Here is a 6456-nt window from a genome sequence, read left to right as displayed (position 1 = left end):
GACCATGACCTGCAAAGTCAACTGTTTATAAAGGAGCCTCATAGGCTCCTGACCTTGTTCCAAACATCTACTGGAAGAAGTGATTCTTTGTACATCAGGATGAACAACCAAAGAGTACCCACCCAGACCAAGGCATAGGGTTATTTCCCTTGGAAATTAGAAAGGCAGTGCTATATTATAGTCAACACACTTGAAAAAGCAATCCAAGAAGTTCTCCATGTGGCAACCTAAACAGTGTGGGTTGGAGAATAAGCCTGAAGCTTCAGGAAAAGGGAAAATGAAACGAAATACCAGGATTAAAGTGGGATAGAGACAGAGTCTGAAGCTTTGGGACAAGGTCCAAAAAGAAATGCCAGGATGGAACAAGGATGATATTTAAAGAGCCCGGCAAGGCTCAGAAGAAGACCCCTCAGGAGACTCAAGACCTAGAGCTTCTGAGAGAACAGCCTAGCAAGTGTCAGGTACATAAACCCAGGGAGAGACTCAAAAACAACTAAAACCCCTAAACTGAAGATCCACCAGAGCAGGCTGTAACTGGGAGGAAGCCTGCTGATGGTGGCAAGGGTCTCAAGCAGCCCTATTCCATCATGGTGGAAAATGAACAAAGCCTCCAAAAGGAAAAGTACAGAAGGGTGCTTCAACACCTTCAGTGCGACCAAGATGTGTGGTCAGACCCACACAAGCCTCACCCAATCCTTATAAACACCTGGAAGTTCAAAGTCAGGAGACAGTCATGAATCAGAAAACATGTCAGAGAGATAGAGAATCATCTACTGTTGTTGTTCTAAAAGAATGTCTTTCACAAGACAAGAGAAAGAAGTGTTCTGAGGAGAAATGTGTTACAGAGAAGAAAGGATGTGTAAAGGGTGAAGGAAGAAGGGGGAATAATTTGGAGCCTGATTTACTGGGAACACAGGCTCAGATCATCCTGGATAGTGACAGAGTCAGTAGCTTACTCCCCAACAAGATGGCAGTACTTGCAGCAGAGGAAAAGCCTCTCACAGACCAAGAAAAGAGCAGAGAAATGGATCAAATCCTTGATATTACAGAGGACGGACATGGAGAAGGAAATTGAGAATGCACTGGGTCCAGGACCCCAAGAGAAAATCCTAAGTTCCAGATTCAAGTTGCAAATCACAAGAGGAGATATCCAGACGCTGGAGAACGGTCAGTGCCTCAATGATGAGGCCATGAACTTCTACATGAACCTTCTGGTTGAGAGAAATAAAAACCAAGGCTACCCGGGTCTTCATGTCTAAAGCATAGCGGTTACAGTTCTGTGAAAAGATAGACTAGAGGCATCAATGTCTTTGAAAAAGAACTCATCTTGGTGCCTATTCACTAGAACATACATTGGAGCCTGGTGGTAATCGATTTAAGAAAGGGAAGTATTGTATACCTCGATTCCATGGGACAGACAGGGAAGTCTATCTGTGAGACCATCTTCCAAATTTTTCAAAACGAGAACAAGACATGCAGGAACATTGAGCTGGACCCTTTGGAGTGGAAGCAGTACAGTGTGAGATCAGAGGAGATTCCTCTGCAACTGAATGGGAGTGACTGTGGAATGTTTACCTGTAAATATGCAGATTGCATNGNTAGGNNCCAGCCTGTGACCTTTTCTCAGCAACACATGCCCACCTTCAGGAAGAGGATGGTCTGGGAAATCCTGCACAGTCAATTACTGTAACAACATCCACCTGGTTGCTATGGTCCCCATCCCTGTTCTTTTCCATCCCTGTTTCTAATATACCTCAGGGAGGATGAGTTGAAGAGATTTGAAACAGGTACTGAGCTGCCTGACTGGATGAAACCCACTCTCTTCAATATAGTCCTAACGTGGGATGTGGGACTGATGCCCTAATGCCATCTCTAGGATGCATGCAACTATTGCAAGCTTAGAAACTGCTGCTGCCAACCCACAGGAAACCACAGGTTGAAGAAAAACTGTTTTAATGCTGGATTTAGGCAATCAATTGTATTTTGTATGTTTGTTTTGTGGTTTTTGGTTTGTTTTTGTTGTCTATTTCTGTTTTCTTTTTTTGTTTTTTGATTTTGTCTTTGGTTTTGTCTTTTGTTTTTGATTGTTTGGATGGTTTTTTGTTTTGTTTTGTTTACATTTTTTTGTTTGTGTTTGTGTTTTGGCTTTTGTTTTTTGTTCTTTTTGGTTTTCTGGTTTTGTTTGTTGGTTGTTTTTGTTTGTGGTTTGGATTTTGTTTCTTATTCATTTGTTTTTGTTTGTTTGTGGCTTTATTTTGGTTTTTTTTGTTTGTGTTTTCAGTTTTGTATTTTGTATTTTTTATTTTTTCGTTTGTTCTTTGGGGTTCTGATTTTGTTGTTTGTTGTTTTTTCTATTTGTTTGTTTGTTTGTTTGTTTGTTATATTCTTGTCTTTTTTGTGTTTTTGTTTGGTTTTTTTCTTCTTGGCCCTAACTCACTGTTTTCTTTTCTTCATTTGTAACCGTGGCCATTGTCAAATTCCAATCCTATAGTTCTTGTTTGAACTATTTCTGAAAGGAATGCTCATCAAGGTGCCATTTCCTGTTGAAGATCAGGAGGGACATCAGCAGGAAGAGGCAGAAGCCCTTCACTAGCATCTCTAATGATAGAGTTGTATGCTGTTAAATTGAAGCAGGGGATAGTGATGTGTGGTTTTTTTTCATATTTTTTTAAAAAGCTTGAAAATAGTATAAGAAATGGAATTGAGTTGCACAGACTGATGCTGTTCTGCACCACCATACTCTGCTGGACCTCTACAGGATGTAGAACTGCAGCCAAGCTACGGACTGGACTCCAGGACTCGTACGAAATGCACCATGGTCATTTAAAGACATATTCTTTCCCAGACCTACCTTAGTTTTGGAAGTTGGTTTGAAGTAACTATAATGGCAAAAGTCCATTTCTATCTCAGGTCTCATTGAATACAAACCCCATCTATTGCTGTATTGAATTTTTTTTTGAAAAGTTCCAATTAACTTAAATTTTTTTCTTAAAAAGCTTTGACATATGTTAAGATGAAATTGATTTTTTTCTCATTAGATCAATATTCCCACTGTGGAAAATTGGGTATTTAGTATTTAGAGTTGAAACCACCAGTTATGTAATAATCTAATTTCATGTGATAGTTTGTATTTAACTTTTCTATTCATTATTTTATGGTTGTGTTTATGCAATTTTTACTTAATAAAGTTTAAAGTTATTTAAACATGTCACAAGGTGTGGTGTTTCCTGTTTCTTTTATGGCATAGTAATATGTAATTAGTAATATCACCTGGTTTGTGAGGTGACCTGAGAAGTAGGTGTTGAGGGTGTGACTCACCAGCTTAAGCCTTAGATACATAGTCCATACCAGTGATTGTTACTCTGTTCTGGGCCTCTGCAGTGGAGTAGGAATGTTCCAGAGAGCATCCACTCCTTTATTGTAGGTTGTAGAGGGAGAATATATGTGCTGCTCAGTTGAGCTGTCTCCAGCTGAGATGTAAAGTAGGATCAATGGAGAAATGTATTAATATACAAGGGGCCACTTGTCATTGAAGCTACTCTGCATTACTGTAAATGGGAAGTCAGGCAGGTCCACTCCTGACCCCTATCACAGACCGATACACACACTGGAAAAGGAAACAGGACCTTCATACTTAGGACCAGATTTAGAGCGAGAAATCGTCTCAATTCTCTCTTGTCTATAGTAGCTTGAGGATGTATAGAAAAGATAACACTGAGTTGGGGGAATGTATCAGTTGGCCAAGTACTTGCTAGTAAGTGTAAGTAACCAAGTTGCACCCAGGGCCCCATTANGAGAAGCCATGATGGGTGGCCGTAAGTCAGAAGAGCCCAGGTCCTTTATGGCAGAGAGTTTTTCCATCTTATCTCTTTCCTCCTGCCCAACTCCTCCCTTGGGAGTATCTTTCTTCCTAATCAGCCATTCTTGCCTTTTCTGCAAGTAGAAGTCTGTAATGGATTCCTTGAGGACAGAAGATCCTCGAAATCCTCTGGAAGGTCTTCTGAACCTTGCTATCATCCAATATCAGTAGTGTCTATTTTCAAATGCTTAATGTGTGTGTTGAGAGGTGGCTGATAATCCTCAAGATAGGTGGTAGATGGGAGAGCTTACCCACATATGATGTGTGAGTCTAAGTGTTCAGTCATCAGCACCTGCAAAAGGAAGAAAAACAGAGTTTGAAATGGTAATGCATACATATTGAAAGAAGTTTTTTCATTGTCAAACTGGTAATTAATAAAAACTACAAACAGAACTTTTATCAAGAAAAAAATACAATATATCAATAGACATACCATCTAAATATAAGCACTTAATAACTAAATGAAGTAATGCTACAAATGGGGGGTGGCAGTCTCTAGAGTGATGGCTCAGCAATTAAGAGCAGTGACTGCTTTTCCAAGGTCATTGTTTCAATTCCCAGCACCCACATGTCACAGTTCTCTAAAACTCTAGTCCCAGGAGATCTGACACCCTCACAAAGACATATATGTGGGCAAAACACAAACCATTGCTCATACAATAAAAATGAATTATAATTAAAAAAGGCTGATCATCTTAATTTATTTAGAAACCAGTAACTTATGAAGAAACCACCAGAATAAATGTGTGTCTACACAAAACAGCAAACATGGCAGAGAGTTTTGAGCTAAAAATGAGAAAATTACAAAGACAAAACACGTGAGCGTCTAAAGCTTTATTTCATCCTTGACCAAGGAATCGATAAGAGTATTGTTCAGTTTCCACGTGAATGTTGGCTTTCCATTTTCTATGTTGTTATTGAAGATCATCCTAAGTCCGTGGTGATCAGATAGGATGCATGGGATAATTTCAATATTTTTGTATCTCTTCAGTTCTGTTTTGTGACCAATTATATGGTCAATTTTGGAGGAGATACCATGTGGTGCTGAGAAGAAGGTAAACCCTTTTGTTTTAGGATAAAATGTTCTGTAGATATCAATTAGATCCATTTGTTTCATAACTTCTGTTAGTGTCCATGTGTCTCTGTTTAGTTTCTGTTTCCAGGATCTGTCCATTGGTAAGAGTGGGGTGTTGAAGTCTCCCACTATTATTGTGTGAGNTGCAATGTGNGCTTTGAGCTTTACTAAAGTTTCTTTAATNAATGTGGCTGCCCTTGTATTTGGAGCATAGATATTCAGAGAAAGCATTTGACAAAATCCAACACCCCTTCATGATAAAAGTTTTGGAAAGATCAGGAATTCAAGGCCCATACCTAAACATAATAAAAGCAATCTACAGCAAACCAGTAGCTAACATCAAACTAAATGCAGAGAAACTGGAAGCAATCCCACTAAAATCAGGGACTAGACAAGGATGCCCACTTTCTCCCTACCTACTTAATATAGTACTTGAAGTTCTAGCCAGAGCAATTCGATAACAAAAGGATATCAAAGGGATACAAATTGGAAAGGAAGAAGTCAAAATATCACTATTTGCAGATGATATGATAGTATATATAAGTGACCCCAAAAATTCTACCAGAGAACTCCTAAACCTGATAAACAGCTTCAGTGCAGTAGCTGGATATAAAATTAACTCAAATATAACAATGGCCTTTCTCTACACAAAGGATAAAAGGACTGAGAAAGAAATTAGGGAAACAAAATCCTTCACAATAATCACAAATAATATAAAATACCTTGGTATGACTCTAACTAAGGAAGTGAAAGATCTGTATGATAAGTCTCTGAAGGAAGAAATTGAAGATCTCAGAAGATGGAAAGATCTCCCACGCTCATAGATCGGCAGGATTAATATAGTAAAAATGGCTATCCTGCCAAAAGCAATCTACAGATTCATTGCAATCCCCATCAAAATTCCAACTCCATTCTTCACTGAGATAGAAAGGGCAATTTACAAATTCATCTGGAAAAACAAAAAACCTAGGATAACTTAAAGTATTCTCAACAATAAAAGAACCTCTGGTGGAATCACCATGCCTGACATTAAGTGGCACTACAGAGCAATCATGATAAAAACTGCATGGTACTGGTACAGTAACAGACAGGTAGATCAATGGAATAGAATTGAAGACCCAGAAATGAATCCACACAGCTATGGTCACTTGATCTTTGATAAAGGAGCAAAAAACATTCCAATGGAAAAAAGAAGGCGTTTTCAACAAATGGTGCTGGTACAAGTGGTGTTTATCATGTAGAAGAATGCGAATTGATCCATTCCTATCTCCTTGTACAAAGCTCAAGTCTAAGTGGATCAAAGACTTCCACATAAGACCAGAGACACTGAAATATATACAGGAGAAAGTAGGGAAAAGCCTCGAAGATATGGGCACAGGGGAAAAATTCCTAAACAGAACAGCAAAGGCTTGTGCTGTAAGATCAAGAATTGATTAATGGGACCTCATAAAATTGCAAAGCTTCTGTAAGGCAAAAGACACTGTCAATAAGACAAAAAGGCCACCAACAGATTGGGAAAGGA

General features: G+C 38.8%; 1 long non-coding RNA gene and 1 pseudogene across 1 annotated transcript in view; one reads left to right on the top strand and one right to left on the bottom strand.

Annotated features, from left to right (window-relative positions):
• Positions 1-217: 217 nt before the first annotated feature.
• Positions 218-1917, top strand: LOC110288435 (annotated as a pseudogene).
• A 1308-nt stretch (positions 1918-3225) lies between these two features.
• Positions 3226-6456, bottom strand: part of LOC110288434 — a 6111-nt gene continuing 2880 nt past the window's right edge. The window contains exon 3 of the long non-coding RNA XR_002377284.1: positions 3226-4151. This is a non-coding gene — a long non-coding RNA (uncharacterized LOC110288434). The remainder of the gene's footprint in view (positions 4152-6456) is intronic.

This window comes from Mus caroli, unplaced genomic scaffold (genome assembly GCF_900094665.2).
Source record: "Mus caroli unplaced genomic scaffold, CAROLI_EIJ_v1.1 scaffold_16068_U2_1, whole genome shotgun sequence".
NCBI lineage: Eukaryota > Metazoa > Chordata > Mammalia > Rodentia > Muridae > Mus > Mus caroli.
This window is presented reverse-complemented; position numbering and strand designations above follow the sequence as displayed.